This window comes from Lissotriton helveticus, chromosome 5_1, assembly GCF_964261635.1.
Source record: "Lissotriton helveticus chromosome 5_1, aLisHel1.1, whole genome shotgun sequence".
NCBI classification, from domain to species: domain Eukaryota; kingdom Metazoa; phylum Chordata; class Amphibia; order Caudata; family Salamandridae; genus Lissotriton; species Lissotriton helveticus.
In genome coordinates, this window is record NC_136065.1 from 135,845,863 (window position 1) to 135,862,247 (window position 16,385).

The following is a 16,385-nucleotide window of genomic DNA, read 5'->3' on the forward strand; positions in this document are numbered from 1 at the left end:
TCCAATTCAAAAGTGGGAAAGAACATCCGTGCTCTTCTAGGACCGGAGCCTCTATCACCATCAGAGGACAACTTGGTGAGTTTTCAAGAAAGCCCTGTGCCAAGAAATCTTGCGCTGCTGCGAGTATGTTCCAAGGACCCATTAGTCCATGCATCAATGCCAAGGCCATAATCCTATCGCCAGAACAAATCAACTCGTGAGCCACGACGGGACACATCAGCTGATTAAAATCGACGTCAGGAGAAACCGTCTTGCAGAGACACAAATCAATGGCCCAGTCAAAATCACAGCTCAGGCAATGAAATACAGGCTGGACACAGGTGAAATAGGAAAATCGAAACGATAATCCAAACGCCGTGCTTAAAGTCGCAAGCGGCAGTGTGCCATAATATTCAAGCATCCTGTTGCGAAACAGTGCCAGGAGGGGCTGCGCGGCTTCTTGCACATGAAGGGCATCCATATTTAATGAAACAAAAAATCCCCAGAACGCCTGCCGCTAGTGCCAGTAAAACCGGGAATCCACCAAACAGACTTGAAAAAATGGAATGAAAGAAAGCAGGAATGACTCCAAATATTTTCTCAAATGAAGTCACGAGACCGCTTCTAACTATTTTAAAAAAGTGCGCCAGCCCCGTCGTCGAGGACGCGTTAAAGATTGAATGAACCAGTTCGCTGAAATGCAACGGTAAATCTGTATTTAAAAGGGCCTGAACATCTGTACGGGTGTTAGCTATGTGAAGCACGAATGTTTCTCGAGCCGAACTCAAGGCCACTTCTTTTTGGGACAATAGAGCTCTTATTCTGCTCATGCCATTGAACTCCGCTTTCAAGGTTGGGATGCGCGGCCAGATGGAAACATCCCCATTCCCATGCGTGGGTGGGTACAGCACATTTTTGCAGCAAACTACACGTTCAGTAAGGTAAAAGTCGGGATGATTGCTGGAACTGGAGTCCCTTTTAAAACACAGGCTAAGTTAGGCCGGTCCTGGTTACAAGAACCGTGCAATTGTATGTGCCTACACATTAATGAGTGATCTGGTGTTTCTGTACACTCCTCCCCATTCAGATAAACCTCCTGTCCGTCTTTCAAACATCTATAAGTGAAAGGAAGGGACCAGACTTCATGGAGAAACGCACTACCTAATGGTTCATATCGACCTATGGCAACATATCGCATACAATTTGTAAATTTATACAAAGCAAAAGGTAATGTTATCAAACCGTGGATAAGCCACGTTGCAGCGGTGGCCTCTGCCACAGAAAAAGGCAAGGACTCTAATCTCTCAATATGTAACATTGAAAAGGATGCATCTCGCATGGAAAGCAAGCGCTGCTTGTCAGTTAAATTAAAGGGGGTGAAGAGAGAGGAGACATTCATGTAGGTCCATGGCACCTTGCCAGACTTAAGTGTTTGTAGGGTCCACGCAAATTGCATGATAGAACGCAATTGATTTTGACCATGGTACAATACAGATACTTCATCCTGCACAATATCCACTACAGAAGATACAATATTATCCAACGTGTAAATGCGGGAAGAAAGCATGTTAATACTATTGTCCACCACAGCAAGCACTTTTTCTAGATTGGCTTGATCTATAGCTCTAAGGCGTGTCGCCGCCTCAATCTGTGATGTCTTCCAGATTTCATTGTAAATAGCATATATGCATCTTTTTGATCTACCACTAGCCGGGCCTTTTATGAAATCATTTAAATCTACATCATCATTCAGCTACGCAATTTAACTGCAGACAATTTAGAATGTTTCAGCCAATTTTGACATAATTTGCCCACTGAGTAAGTCGTGACAGAATGTTCAGTTTCAAAACGTGGATCAGGTCTGACCTGTGTAAAGCCACCGGACAAACCCAGAAAACGGTGCTGGCATGAATCAGCACTTCTGTGCCTCATCAGCCAACCATTTGGATCCATATTGGATATGTCAAAGGATGAATTCAGCAATAGGGTCTGTAAGTCCCTAATCGAAAACTGAGAATAATTACTCCAGCCAGAATATTCTTCTAACTCAGGGATGGTTGGAGTATTCAATTTTTTAGAAGTAGCCAATCCAAAGCATGTTGTCTGTGAAATAGAGGAATTCAAAAACAACATTTGATTCGGGATGAGACAAGCATGGTGCAAAGCCTCAGTGCCTTGTACCTGCCAGCTTTTAGAACCCCAAACTGATTTTAGGTCAATAGTTTCCTTCCACAATTCATAGCCGCCAACAGCCAGCTGATCAAGAAAGGACTTCGAGTACAATAATTTGGTATCGGTAAGTCTAACCTTGGACATAGGCTTCTGTGTCATTTTGAAAAAAAAAGGACTCGGGATTAGACTGATTGAAGTCAGTAAAATAAGTGTACTTTTTCAAAAAAGTACTTGAACTGCCTTGTTTAGGAGCGGGGCAATGCTCCCATTGTGTATAATTAACAGTATTCCTTCTAGAAGTAGTTTTATGTAAGAAGTGATTGCCAAAATGTTGAAAGCAAAACAAATCACCATAATTAGCAGATTCTAAGTTCAAATCTTCCACATCAAAGGCAAAATAGTATTTCAAATCAGAAAACAAAGACTCTATGGCCTGAACATCCCAATCATCAGAACGTATGTTTTGTTTCACTACATCCCCCATATTAACTCCAAGCACATTAGGGACATTAACAACCTCAGTAGGGCCATGAATTTGAAATCTAACGGCATTCCCACACTATCCCATCAAGGACAGGCCAAGCAGTGATGTTAACAAATGTCAAGTCTCTTTTCAGTCTGTGTGCAGAATGCGATGAGGAAAGGGGGGCCAAAGTTCCATTGAGATGTCGAATGCATGTCCTATCCTCGACATAGTGTCCATTTACAATCCGGAAAAAATAAAACACAAACCCAATTGACAAGGTAAATTGAAAAAAAGCACCAGCCAAATATATGTCCAAGGGGGAATTAAAAAATGTTTCTTAAATAAGCTGGCATAAACTGCAAAACGTGAGGGTTTCTTCGAGGCATTGGAAACAGTGTCAAACGAAAATCTGGATTCTGTGGCCAAACGTGCTTGCAGGTCAGGCATGGATAAGTCAGTGGGGTAAGTGTAGTCTATGTCATCATGGTCAGTACCAGGCAAAGTACATAATAAAGGACTGGAAATTGCAGGCAATTCGATGGCCACTTCAGTTTCAGGATTAGAAGCAGTGGCCAAAACTGAATTTCTCACAATGGAAGGACAGGAGACTGCCGGTGTCATACTAAGAAGAATCGGCCACTCTGGGTATCTTGACATTGTCAATTGAGATAAACCTGTTTTCCTTACGACCAGGAAGCGGTGGTAAAATGACTGTTCTTGTGCCCTTCACTCCAACGACGGGAACCGGAGCTCGATAGGAAGGACCAAATTCTTTCTTGTTATCGATCTTTTCTCGAACCAGTTCTCCAACTTGGGGTAGCCAGCCGACTACCGGGATCTGCAACGCAACATCCGATGTGGAGGGCAAATGTTCCTTTGCAAGACTGTCTCTGGTCTTTTGTAGATCCTGTAAAACAGTGCAATGTTAATCTACGTCAAAGGTTGTGGCGAGAGCCACGCAGTCTAGACCGTCAAGGTCAGGCACGTACATCTTGATGCCAAAGAGCATTTCGTATGGGGTCCGCCCACCCAAAGACCTTCTAGGGGGATTATTAAGAGCACGCTGCACGCCATTGAGGTGGTCCAGCCAGTTTCTGCCAGTGCCTATAACTCGAGCTGTCAAAGATTGCTTTAAGTCACGGTTCATTCGCTCCACTACACTATTACCCTCAGGTCTGTAGGGAGACGAAAACTTGACTTGGACCCCCATCGAAGTCATGGCATCCTTATACGCCTTAGAGGCGAAAGCCGGACCCTGATCCGAATGGAAAGTACCACAGGCAAAAATCCCTACAAAGACACGCAAATCTCTAATGACAGTCCGTGAATCAGCGCTGCGATGGGGCCAAACCCACACAAAGCGTGTGCATGAATCAACTGCTACTAAGATGTACTTATACGCAGTATCAGAGGAAAAAGGACCGCAGTGATCTAAATAAACACAACCTAGTGGTTTATTAGATATGTACAACTGTGTCTGTGGCGGACGCGCAGCAGTCGAAGGTTTAATCTGCTGACAAATGTCACATTGAAGGACATAATCTCGCGTCTGTTTGTACAGTCCCCGCCACCAGAAACGTTGTTGTAATTGAGCTACAGTGGCCGAGACGCCCACATGCGCAGACGCCACACCTTCATGCGCCGCTGTAATCAAGCTAGCCCTGCGATCCGAGTTGGGAATTAAACGTTCTCCAACATCAGGAATTTTCACAAAAGGAACCTTATCGGGACTTAAGTGGTATGTGTACTTCAAAGGGAATCCCGTAGGATGTTTACCTTCCTTCTCAGTGACAGCAACAGCCGCCAAGATGTCATCATCAATCTTACTTTTGGACCGAGTAACTGCTGCAACTAAGTATGTAGACACCGCTGATTTCGCTGCTTCATCAGAAAGCGAGTTACCGACAGCGTGGACTCCCACACGCTGATGGCCGAGAGTATGAATTACAAAAACGAGTGGCAGTGTAGCCTTAAGCTCAGCCACTCGAACCCAGATCATCTTGTGGTTTATTGTGCTACCCTTGGAATCACGAAAATCATTCTGAATCCAAAAGAACAAGTTTTCATTGTAAGACTGTACACAGTAGTAAGAATCACTCACAATAAGAGTAGTCACACTAGGATCAGCGTACTCCAACGCTAGTAAGAGAGCACGAAGCTCTGCTAATTGTGCGGTGCAGTCCCCTAGAGTCTGCGTGTGCACCACTCTGGACTTGAACTCATCGTTCACCATGGCACCGACCACAATGGCGCAAGCAGAAACGTAGGCGTGTTTAGAGCCATGCGCAACCTGCGCCGAACCATCAGTGTAAATGATGCAATGGAAGTCCTCCAAAGGTCGCATAGCCAGAGGAGCAGGATAAACAAATTCATACTGCAAGTACTCTTGCGACCGTAATGAGGCATCAAAAATAAACGTGACATCCGGGGACCTCAAGGAAGCAGCCCATTGAATCCACCGAGGGTGCAAAGCTTTAGAATTCGGTACACTGGCTTTCGTAACCGCCTCCAAATGAGGACAGGGTGTAACTACCAACATGCGTTTTCCCTGTGACAGAGCACGTTCCTTAAGAATCGCCATCTGCACAGCCGTCAAAACTTTCTCCACAGTGGAAAACCGCATTTCAGCCGAAGTGTACAAGTGTGACTTGTAAGCAATAGGTACTGTGTCTCCTTCATTAAAAGTGAGGTACGTGAAACCCACTGTCCCAGGAATAATTCTTATCACCAGGTTGGTGTGGTTATCACGAGTCAGTAAAAATTTTGAAGCGAGCAGATCAGCCTGCAAGGATTGCAAGACGGCTGAGTGCTCAGGCAGCCAGCATGACTTGGAAAAAGTTGGTTGTATCAAAGCATACAAAGGCTTGATACGCTGGGCATATTCCGGAATGTATGTCCTCCCGAAATTTAAAAAGCCCAGTAAAGACTGTAATTTTTTCAGTGTTTTTGGAGCGCGCAACTGTGCGCATTTCTCCAAGAAGTGAGGAGCCAAACCTCTACCTTCATTGTTGAGTTCATAGCCCAGGAACAACACTGTGTACTCCGCAATGTGCGATTTTGCAAAGTTAAATTTGTAACCCATGTCTGCAAAGGTACAAATTATGGAATTTACTCCACACAGATGCTCCCAAATTTCGTTGTCTGTCAGATATATGTCATCTACATACGAGCAAGCATCTGGGTCGATCCTCTCCAAAAGAGAGACTATGCGTGCGGTAAATATACCAGGACTATACTTATAGCCCATTGGGAGACGCCGGAATTGTTTTTGGACCCCAGCGCATGTAAAACTGGTCCATTGGGAGCTAAAGCTATCCAATCTGTGGGCATAAAAACCGTTGGAAATGTCAAGCGTTGTTTTAAAACGCTTACGCACCAGACTATCCACTAGGGCAGAGCCGTGAGTATTCTGTACTGCACAGTTACGGCAATGCGAGTTTAAATGCCGGTAATCCAATACCAAACGATACGATCCGTCAGGCTTGGTCACAGTAAAAAGAGGGTTATTCATCGGTGACACACATGTTTCAATAACTCCCTGATATTCCAATTGTTCAAGGATTGTCGCGACGGAAGCCTTGGCTTCACGTCGAATGGGATTTTGAGGTTGAGGCTGCGGCTGAGACCGCAATGGAATCTCGTGGCATGGGGACAATTTATCCCAACCACATTGGTTGCGGTACAGAGCCGGCGCTAGAGCCCTAGCCCACTCTTCTGCAAAGTGCTGCGCATGCTCTTTCGAGACAGTGTTCGCGAAACTCGGGAGGATTACCTCCTCCCCTCGCGGCGCCGCGAGCACAAAAGGTGGTGGCCAGTCAGCCTCCGAAAGCAAAATGTCATACGTAGACGAAAGATTTTCCCAAAATACCCCTTTGATGGTACGTTGTATGTCACCTTCTATTAACAGGACAATTTCATAAAGTCTATCAGGGGGAGAAGTCTTGTATCGGCTGTTTCTATCACAACGTAAACATCAGTCGCTGTCACCCTCAGTAGTGGACTCAGGGCCTCTATCACAATGGTAATCTCCGCCGTGCTGTCCAGCAAGGTCAGAGCCCACGTCAGATTCCGAAGCCGCGTTCTCACTATCTGTGGCATATCGATGCGCTGTTAAAGCTGCGACTTTCTTTTTGGCAAACTGCGGTCTCTTCGGTGTTGAGCCGTCCTGCTGACCTGTGCCGTCTGTCTTGCGGGGCTGGTCACGTCCTTGCTGACCACCCCGGCCCCTTCCGCATCCTCCACCACCGGTCTTCGGGCCGATGAGTCCTGAAAGGAACGAGGAGAGCGTTGATCAGAAACCTGAAATCGATCAGGTGATTTAATCGTCGCGCGATCGCGCAAATCATAAACTCGTTCAGTCGGCGCAGGCACCTGAGCCGCAGGAAAAGATTCTTGAGTCTGCTGTTTCTGCTACCCCTGACTCTGTTTCTTAGGCCAATTTTGTTTTTTGGACTTAGGCTGGACATCTGCCTGAGCAGACGGCCCCTGCGGTTGTTTTTTCTCTTTGTCAGAAAAATACTTTAGACCCTTACTTGTGCGACCCACTGTTTTATAAGCAGCCACTACAATCTTCGCTAACTGGCGGGGTTTTTCGGCATCGGGAATAGCTGCCAATGCGTTAAACACCTGAAAGTTCACAGCGTCCCCCTTGACATTAGCAAGCACGAGATCGCAAACTATTTCAAAGGAGCCACACAGGCGCATACCCAATTCAACCGCTGCTTCCGGTCCGTGATCGTCCTGAACACGTTTAATGATCGTAGGGAGTACAGCCATAGACGGGGTGCCGAAACACCTCGCATAAACAGCCGCAAAAGTTCTCCCCCAGCTCTCACAGTCAACGAGTTCGGGAGCTAAATCTTTAGGTAAACTAATCGTCAAGATTCTATGTTTTTCACCAGGAGTCGTGTTAGGAAATACTGCTTCCAGTTGGTCAAATTTCTCGGCAAGCCAAAAAGGAAAGTCATCCTTATCCTCCGGTCGCTTACCAAACACTGCATTGACCATAACCGGATTGAGCTTCTATCCGCCATGTTCCGCTGGAAGAGCTGGACCCCCTGGGGGTCCACCCGGGAGATGACGACCTATGTATTGCACTAATGCACAAATCGCGGCAATGGAGACAACATGTAGCCTACGTACCTCCGCTAGGGTACAATTGCCGTGTTGAGGATGAGGGGTAAATCCAGCCAAAACAGGCCAATTTGCGCCTGGAATGGACAAAGGACCTAACCTCGGAGTGGTCAACGAATGGGGTAGGGCGCAACCAAACCAAACGCGATGCTGCCAATGATCTATAGGTACTTCCAGTGCCCTGTACGGAGTATATTCATTCGGCACAGGTGAGGGAGTGTAAGTGTGGAACACATCAGAGTTTGCGTCCACAGCCGGAAACGTCACCCACGAATAAAAGAGTTCGTAAGGGTAAGCTGCATCAGCACTCACCACTAAAACCACAGCTAAGCCTTCTAAAGGGACTTGGTAAGTCTGCATATGATTGCGCACCGCAATGCGACTATGCTGCGGAATGTCCACAGGCTGGGCCATGACTGCACAGGAAGTTAGAAAAACAAAGGAAACTTTGTAGCACAACTGGGTAGTAATTCAAGGAAACCGTTTTTAGAAAGATTCAAGCTTGAAAGGACCTATTTCAAAAATATGTAGGTTTTTCCGACACCACCGTTTTCCGGAAACGACAGTGAAGGGATTAAGGTTTGAATGATATACTACTCGAGTGTCATGATATAAGACCACCAACGTATGGGCGCCATGTAGCAGGGTTTCCGTTCTCCCACAGAACTGTGTATAGAGATATGGAACCTCGGCGAATTAGGGTGACCCAAAACTCACCTCGGTACCCAAAATCCCCTTACCAGGCTAGCTACAGTGTCTCATTGGTCATAACAAACTCCCAATGTTTAGACAAACCAGAACATGAACTTACGATACCTCAGGTCACGTGGAACACATGAACACTCTTTCGTTATACAATCATTTCAAACCAGAACGTGGAGTAAATGAGGACACGTGCACATTTGAAATATTTATTTACTAATGCCGTTTTCTCAAACGCAGTATCTTAGATAATACAAGGAAACATATTATCAGAAGCAGAGTTATTAGCATAGTTACTAGTCCATAAAAAGTAAATGGTGACAGCATACTAAGATGCTGTAATGAATAAGGGTTAACACCGCCTATTTCTCACCCTCCCTACTAGCATATTATATTAATATCTAAGAAGGTCTCTTTGGGTTTTAGCAGGGCGGGCCCATACCTCAAGATCCTAGTATGAAGAGATCACATCAGCTTCCACCAGCTCTCTCTGCATGCGAACCGCATCAAGTGTGTGTCTGTGTTCTAAGCAAAGCAATGTAAAACCCGCCTAAAGCCTAAATTTGGCAGAAGCTGCACTTATGTTATGTCTATGAAGGTGCGGAGATCAGACCTCATAACAATTCTGTATCATGTTATCCTTCAAGCTTCAGTACTCTCTGTACAGACATAGTTTATTAAGCAAAGCTGATATCAGAGCAATAACATGTAAATCATAACGGACTTCTAGGTTGAAAGCTAAATCAACAATTAAGTGTCGTGTGCAGAAGCAGCAAAAGGAAAAATGGCGTTTAAACATTTAATAAGCCTATGCTAACTTAACACATTATAAAGATAAACAGTAGCTATATGACTGTCCCGTTAATGAGGGATCATCTAGTGACATGGTATATGATATCATATAGTGACACAGATTATATTAGATTGAGACCAGGTGGACTAGCACAAAGACTAGTGTTATTGTCCTACATTTTGCGTCTAATGCACTTGAGTGCCAAGAGATAGGGCATTGGAAGATTGAGCCTGGATTCTATGAATGTGATAACTTGTGGATTCTGTTGGTTTCAAAGGTATGGGAAGATGAGTGACAATGTTTTTATAGAGTAGGAGGTGGTCCGTATGACTTAATTAGCAGGCGGTATCATGGTTAGTTCTGGATCCAGGTTTCTTACCTGTGTAATGATGCATTTAACTTCTTGGCCATATGATCAAATGCTTGTTGGTGCTTTTTCCTACCGGTCATTGTCTTTGTCCTTGTGGTGTTGAGCTTTAGGCGGTCACTAATTATCCATGTCTATGTGGCACTGCCATCATGCCTTGACTTGTCCACGTCGCCTGGGCCTTTAAACCTCAGAGGAGGTAAGGCACAGTCTTCAGCTTCTACCCTGTGGTGCCAGCAAATGAAGTAAAAAGCCCAAAATGCAATTTTTTTCACAGTGTACTGGGACAGCTGTTGCGGGTAATATTATATTTTGGCTAAAGTGCTGAAAATCATTGCACCCTTCCAGAGCACACCACAATGTCAGACAAAATACCTGGCGTTGTTTAGCTGCATATTGTCAACCAGTCAGCCGTGGCCCATGCAGAAAAGAGCAGTGGGGCCGGGTGGTGGGGGATTTTGATGAACGATGACGAGGTAAAATTAAGTAAATAAATAATTTCCCCGTGGAAAAAATAAATAAATAATTAATTTCCCCTAGGAAAATGAAATAAACAATTAATTTTCCCTTGTCATGAAATTCATATTCCAGGTAAAAAAGTGAAAAAATGTAGCTCCAAAGTTACCATAACTGTATGACTTTTCATCAATGTGAGCGATCTGTTGACAACACAAGCGCCTAACAGTAGTCTAAGTCCCACATAAATGTAAATATACCCCCAGAGGTTTACAACCTGGTCCAAGTGTAGCTTTGTGTAATTCACACGGTTACTTTCAAAAACCTGAACTCATCGTCCTCCGTGAATACCCACCAATGCAAACATTTGTGAGTGCGCAAGCTATCTTGGCATGCCAGACCTGAAAGACCTCATCCGACTCATTTCCCACACCTGGGAGTAGATCTACTCACACAAACGTGTTTGTGTGAGTAAATACATCTCCAAGTGCAAATCTAACTTTTATGGTTTCCAAAAGTAGTTTTTCACTCACATAGTTGCCAATTTACAAATGTAAATAGCATTGCGAATTAGGCCCAGGAAACTTACGAAGTCATCATTTTCCCTGGAGTCCGTGTTGGGCTTTGGGGTACCAGGAACGCGTCACAGATCCTTGGAGCGCCCATATGTAATTCTGCGCCTTTGACATGCTTGATCTTTCTATGACTGGGCATCAGAGTCTTGCACAGTTACAACTAGAACGTGGGTATCTTTGCAACGGTGCCAACTCCTGCTTTATGTTAAAACTGATGGCAAGAACTTCTCCAAGAGCGACCGCCCACCCGTGTGTGCCCCTGACAAACACAGCAGAGCTCCTCTCTGCCAAGAATGGAGTGTTTACATTAAGACTCTAAGAATAGCGCGCAGCCTTGCTGCCCAGGTGGCAGAACCACCCAGAGAAGGCTGCCAAACTCTGCTGTGAAAGACGCCGCGCAGGCAGCTGCAGAACATGGCTCACAGGAGTTTTCTAGGGAAACTGTAAGTCGCAGGAGTAGTTCTGTTATTAGTTTTGTGAATTTCAAGTTACTCACACCCTGAGGCACAGCTGCATGTGTAACGTTACACGTACATTTGCTCTTGCCTATGTACCCTGCAATATTGCATTCCATTCCAACAGTTTTCACAGGGAACTCATTCAATTGGAGGTGGTGGCAAACTTCCCAAAGCATTCTGGGGAGCAGTTTTACCCTCTTTTGCCAGTATGCCTTAAAACATTTTTATAAGATTTTAAATTCAGGCTTTGTGAATCTCAAACGTGGATTTACACTCGTACAACCGGCCATCGCACACTTGAGTAGCATGCACCCAATGGCTTTGAAAACCTGTACCTCCCTCACCGCGATGCAGTTGTGACTGATTGGTGAACCCTGGGGACTTTTTAACTTGGCTTCTGTGTCTTAATGGAAGCTAGAGGCCATTACTTATTGCACATTTGCTTTGGGATGTCACCTCGGGTGATCGCCAGTGGTAAGATAAAGTGCAAGCATTCCTCCTATCACCTTTTGTGTGTGTCATGTACCGCCCTAAGTGGCAAGAGTATGACCAAATGTGGGTCCCGTGTTCATTGTGTCACTAAAACTAAGCTGTACCTGACTGATGAGCCCTTACCAGGGCGAAAACGGTCCTAAGTTGCTTGTGTTCCGGTGCAGTGAGGGCCTGGACTGTTTCCATGAGGAGCAGGGTCAAGGCGGATTTGCATATGGCTGGGTCCAAACTGAGGTGGCAAGGTGGGCAAAAGAACCATGGGTTGGGTGGTACCCCGAGTGATTGCCACGGGTTAGACAAATTGCAAGTATTGCCCTATCACCTTTTGTGTGTGTCACACTCACAGATTTCCCTGACTCATGGCAATTCTTGAAATTTTGTAAGTTCAGTATAACTTAAGAAAGGATAAAAGCAAAGAGTGTGTCAAAGCCCTTGTTTCATTCATTTTCGTAGCTGTACAATATGTAGTGAAATTATAGCTGTGCATTACATTTTGTTACTGGTCACTGATTAGCCATCAGTTTGCAGATTGTGCTGTAAAAATGCCCTTGAAACCCACAAAACCTAATGATTCCTGCAGAGTGTATTGCATCTGTGAAGCCAAACATATTTTGTAAGACAAAATATAGCAGACAAACATCGTCAAGACAAAAAAATTGAAGACCCCAACATTTTCCAAAATAGATAAATATAGCGAATGTTAACTATTATACAATATTTTATTAATTTTACAAATATTACATTTGAAAATATGTACTTATAAAATAAAATGGCATAGACATAAAATAAAAATATATACTGTAAAATAATTGCAAAGACTAAAAAACATAATAAAAAATGAAAATGCTATGTGAACTACAATCATACAAATACTAATAACAAATGATTATAATTACAAACACCAGATATTAATTATGTTTACAAAAAGAATACAATAACATTTAAATAGAAAATAATTAACTGAAAAAATATTACTTCACAAAATAAAAAATAATGATGTACATTAAACTACCTATTAAATATAAAAACAAAAATATGTATTGCTTTAAAAAAAAATAAAAAAAATGATTGGAGGTGTCAAATTCACTACTCCCACCAACAATAGAGTACGTGATTGATTCTGAAGGGGTCAGAACTACTATGGACCCTTGGAAGCTGTTCCTTGCTCAAACTCACCCGGATTGCGTAGGAGTGTGGACTCTCTGCTGCCCTTTGCGGGAAACGGACCTTCATCACCTCCCGACCAGCATCTCGCCGGACCCGCTTCGCGGGTCCCGCAGCGCGCCATCTGCTGCTGGTGACTGCTGTTTGCTGAGGAGGAGCGCGGGGAAAGGCAAGTCGACCAGCGGGGCTGCGAGCACAGGCAGGGACTCCAGCATCCAGGAGCCCCTGCGCGCCCAACCTGCAACACCTGGGCTGCTCTCCCCGCTGGCCACGCCCCCCGCCAACAGAGTGAAAACCGGGCTTCACTCTCGCCCCTGTGGGACCCTTGGAAGCTGTTCCTTGCTCAAACTCACCCGGATTGCGTAGGAGTGTGGACTCTCTGCTGCCCTTTGCGGGAAACGGACCTTCATCACCTCCCGACCAGCATCTCGCCGGACCCGCTTCGCGGGTCCCGCAGCGCGCCATCTGCTGCTGGTGACTGCTGTTTGCTGAGGAGGAGCGCGGGGAAAGGCAAGTCGACCAGCGGGGCTGCGAGCACAGGCAGGGACTCCAGCATCCAGGAGCCCCTGCGCGCCCAACCTGCAACACCTGGGCTGCTCTCCCCGCTGGCCACGCCCCCCGCCTATCACCTCACGTACTAACAGTCGCTGACTCAAAAGGAGGGAGCCGCCCCCGCTACGCGGGAGCGTGCGGGAGCGCGCCGGGAGAAGCCCGGGACAAGGGCGGGACCGTCTGTGGCCGGGCTGGGCTACATCCCCTGGTCCCTTAAAACGGATATACAGCCACCAGGACTATGGCTTCAGGTACTCGATCCTGTAAGACAAAGAAATCTGCTGGAGACGTTGTTTTAGGTACTATGGACCAGTTCATAACCCGAGCAGTTTCCATAGTTGAGAAGGAGATAATCTTGGCAGAACGAAGGTTATCTCGGGATTCTTTGAGTTTGTCTAACAAGCGCTCATCTCTGGGCGCCATCGCCCTAGCTGACAGCCCTGGTTATATTCCTCTAACTCCATTGTTGATAGTTGATTCTCCAACTGTAGACGAGAGAGTGAGTCGGATTAGGGCCAGTTTAGATAGGGTAACCACCACAGCACCAAGTATTGTACTTGACCCGACACACTCCCTTTCCTCCGCTCCTAGTATCCCATCTCCAGGGGGTCAGGTTTCAGATAGCAATCCCGAAATTTTTGACGTCCCCAGCCCCCCTGTGCTTATTAGCGAAGCTGTGAATTCCCCATCCACTACAGGACATACTGTTATTAACACTCTTAGAGTAGTAACTTCTCATACTGCACCTGTAGGGAACCCAGCCCTAGGCATAGTCGCACAAAAGAAGAGAAAGCGTCCCGCTAGCCCCCGCAGGGGAGGATCTCTAAAACCTTATAGTAAAGTAAGTAGGAACATTCCATCAAAAGGGGGTACTACTCCGAATCAGGTTCCTTACCTAAAACCTCACGCACCCCTGACCGGAGACTCCGCCTTGGAGGGTATTCCTGGCCAAATGGCTCCTATAGATACTAGCATTTTCCCTCAAGTAGAGAGCATCATTAAGTCCGTGGTGATGCCTCTCGTAGACAAGATTGACGGTCTCACTCGCAAATTAGCCTCACTTGAGCAGTCAATGCTGGACAACTTTTATGCAGTGAAATCGTTAGTTAAATTTCACGCTAAGTCCCAGGTTGAAGAAATTGGAGGGCCAAGGAGGGGTGCTGTGACATTAGTTTCCTCTATTTCTACAGCCCCCCCTGAGCCCACAACTTGCCAAAAAACACCCGCCATGGAAAAGGTTCCCCAATCGAAGCAATGCAACACTGGAACCATACCCCCCCCCTCCTACTTCTACTCCTGAGTCTAGTTTGGCCCGTCCAATGAACAAATCTAGTACCCAGGCTCCCAAGGCACCTAAGGTCAAACTTGTTGCAAATCCCAAGCCTATAGTCCCTAACACTAAGGTAATTGGTGACATAATGACCGTAAGTAAGGGTGTTACAACCCCATCTACTCCAACTCCTGTTACACAGGCTGTGCCCAATCCTCCATTGAAAACCACGGTAAAATCCCCGGCTAAAGACAGGGTAAAGCGGCACACGCCAAATGCTAGCCTTCCCCCTGGCTGTAAGCCTTATGTGGTAATTTTAACAGGGGTCCCCGAGCTCGAAGAGGGTTCTTGTGAGTCCTACTCTGACCTTAAACACAAGACGCTCTCCTGGCTAAAAGCTAATAGACCCCTCCCAGGGCACATTGATGGTAGAATAGCCTTCGTCCGACGCGTGGGTTGGATTGGCAACAGACGTAAGGCTATTACCGGGGACTGTGTGTTGATCAACTTCAATGATCCGAGAGCAGCTGGTATGATCTGTAGCCAGCAGTCGTATCACAATTTCTGTGACATACAGACCAGGGATTTGGGGTACTTTTATCACCCCCCCCCTTGATGGGGCTAAACAAGTCCCTTCAAGATGGGGGTAGAGGAGCATGGCTCCCTCATTATCCATCCATGGACCCCAGAGCAAGGGTATGGACCCCTATTCAACCAGCCATTCCTCAGGGCTGGGGTTGGTGACTTGACAATTCAGCGGCTATTAATGTCTCCCCCCCCAGGGTCAATAAAATAAGCATAGCTGGGGAGGTACCCTTGTTCATTAACGTTGTACCCCAATCCCCGCCTACCGTTCCCTTAGGTGACGGGACAGATAAAATTGAGATAGTGGTAGGAACTCAAACCCCAGGTCCACAGGGGGGGAATGGTGGTTGCAATGAGCCCCAGCGTCATACATTCCTGAAAACCATTAGTTGGAATGTGGCAGGCTTAAACAGCAAGCTAGATGTCCCGGACTGGGTGGCGCTCATCGAACCCCACTCAGTCTGTGCATTCCAAGAGACGTGGTGTGTAGAACCAAGGTACCGAGTGGGTCATGCTACCTTCTTTGTCCCGGCAGAAATTCCAACTTCGGGAAGAGGTCGCCCCTATGGAGGTCTCTTGGTTTGGGTAGACATCTCTTTGGGATGGAGGGTACACCACCACCCCCAAAAATCTCCAGATTTGATGCGTCTCACTGTAACTTGTCCGAGGAGAGCTGAAAAGCTGGAGATTATTAACATCTACACACGAGGGGCCTCTGGGAGAGCCTTGTCACCAACGCTCTCGGACCTGGAGGTAACCCTGGGCGAGTGTAGCAGTGACTCTTTAATTTTGGTCATGGGGGACTTTAATTGTACATACGAGCCTTTGTTGCCCGATGAACCCCTGGATTTATATGATGAAGATTCTAGGAGAGGTGTCCCATCACTTGACCTTCCCATCATAAACAGTTGGACCCCCAGAATCATCCAGCTAAATTCCCTCACTCTGGAGCACGGCTTAAGAGCAGCCAATGGGAGGACACCATCAGACTTAGTGGGGGCCCACACATATAATAGGGTCGGCCACTCATCCCGGATTGATTACATCCTTTTAAACTTTTCCTTGTGGGCACATATGAAGGATATGGTAGTCTTACCTTCCCTGGATAGTGACCATAATGCTCTTTCTTTGACCCTATCAAACTGGTGGAAAGAGATTACCCAAGCAAGTGGAATCCATGATACACTAGCAATAGGGCCATTGGGAGGGGTGGTTGCATCA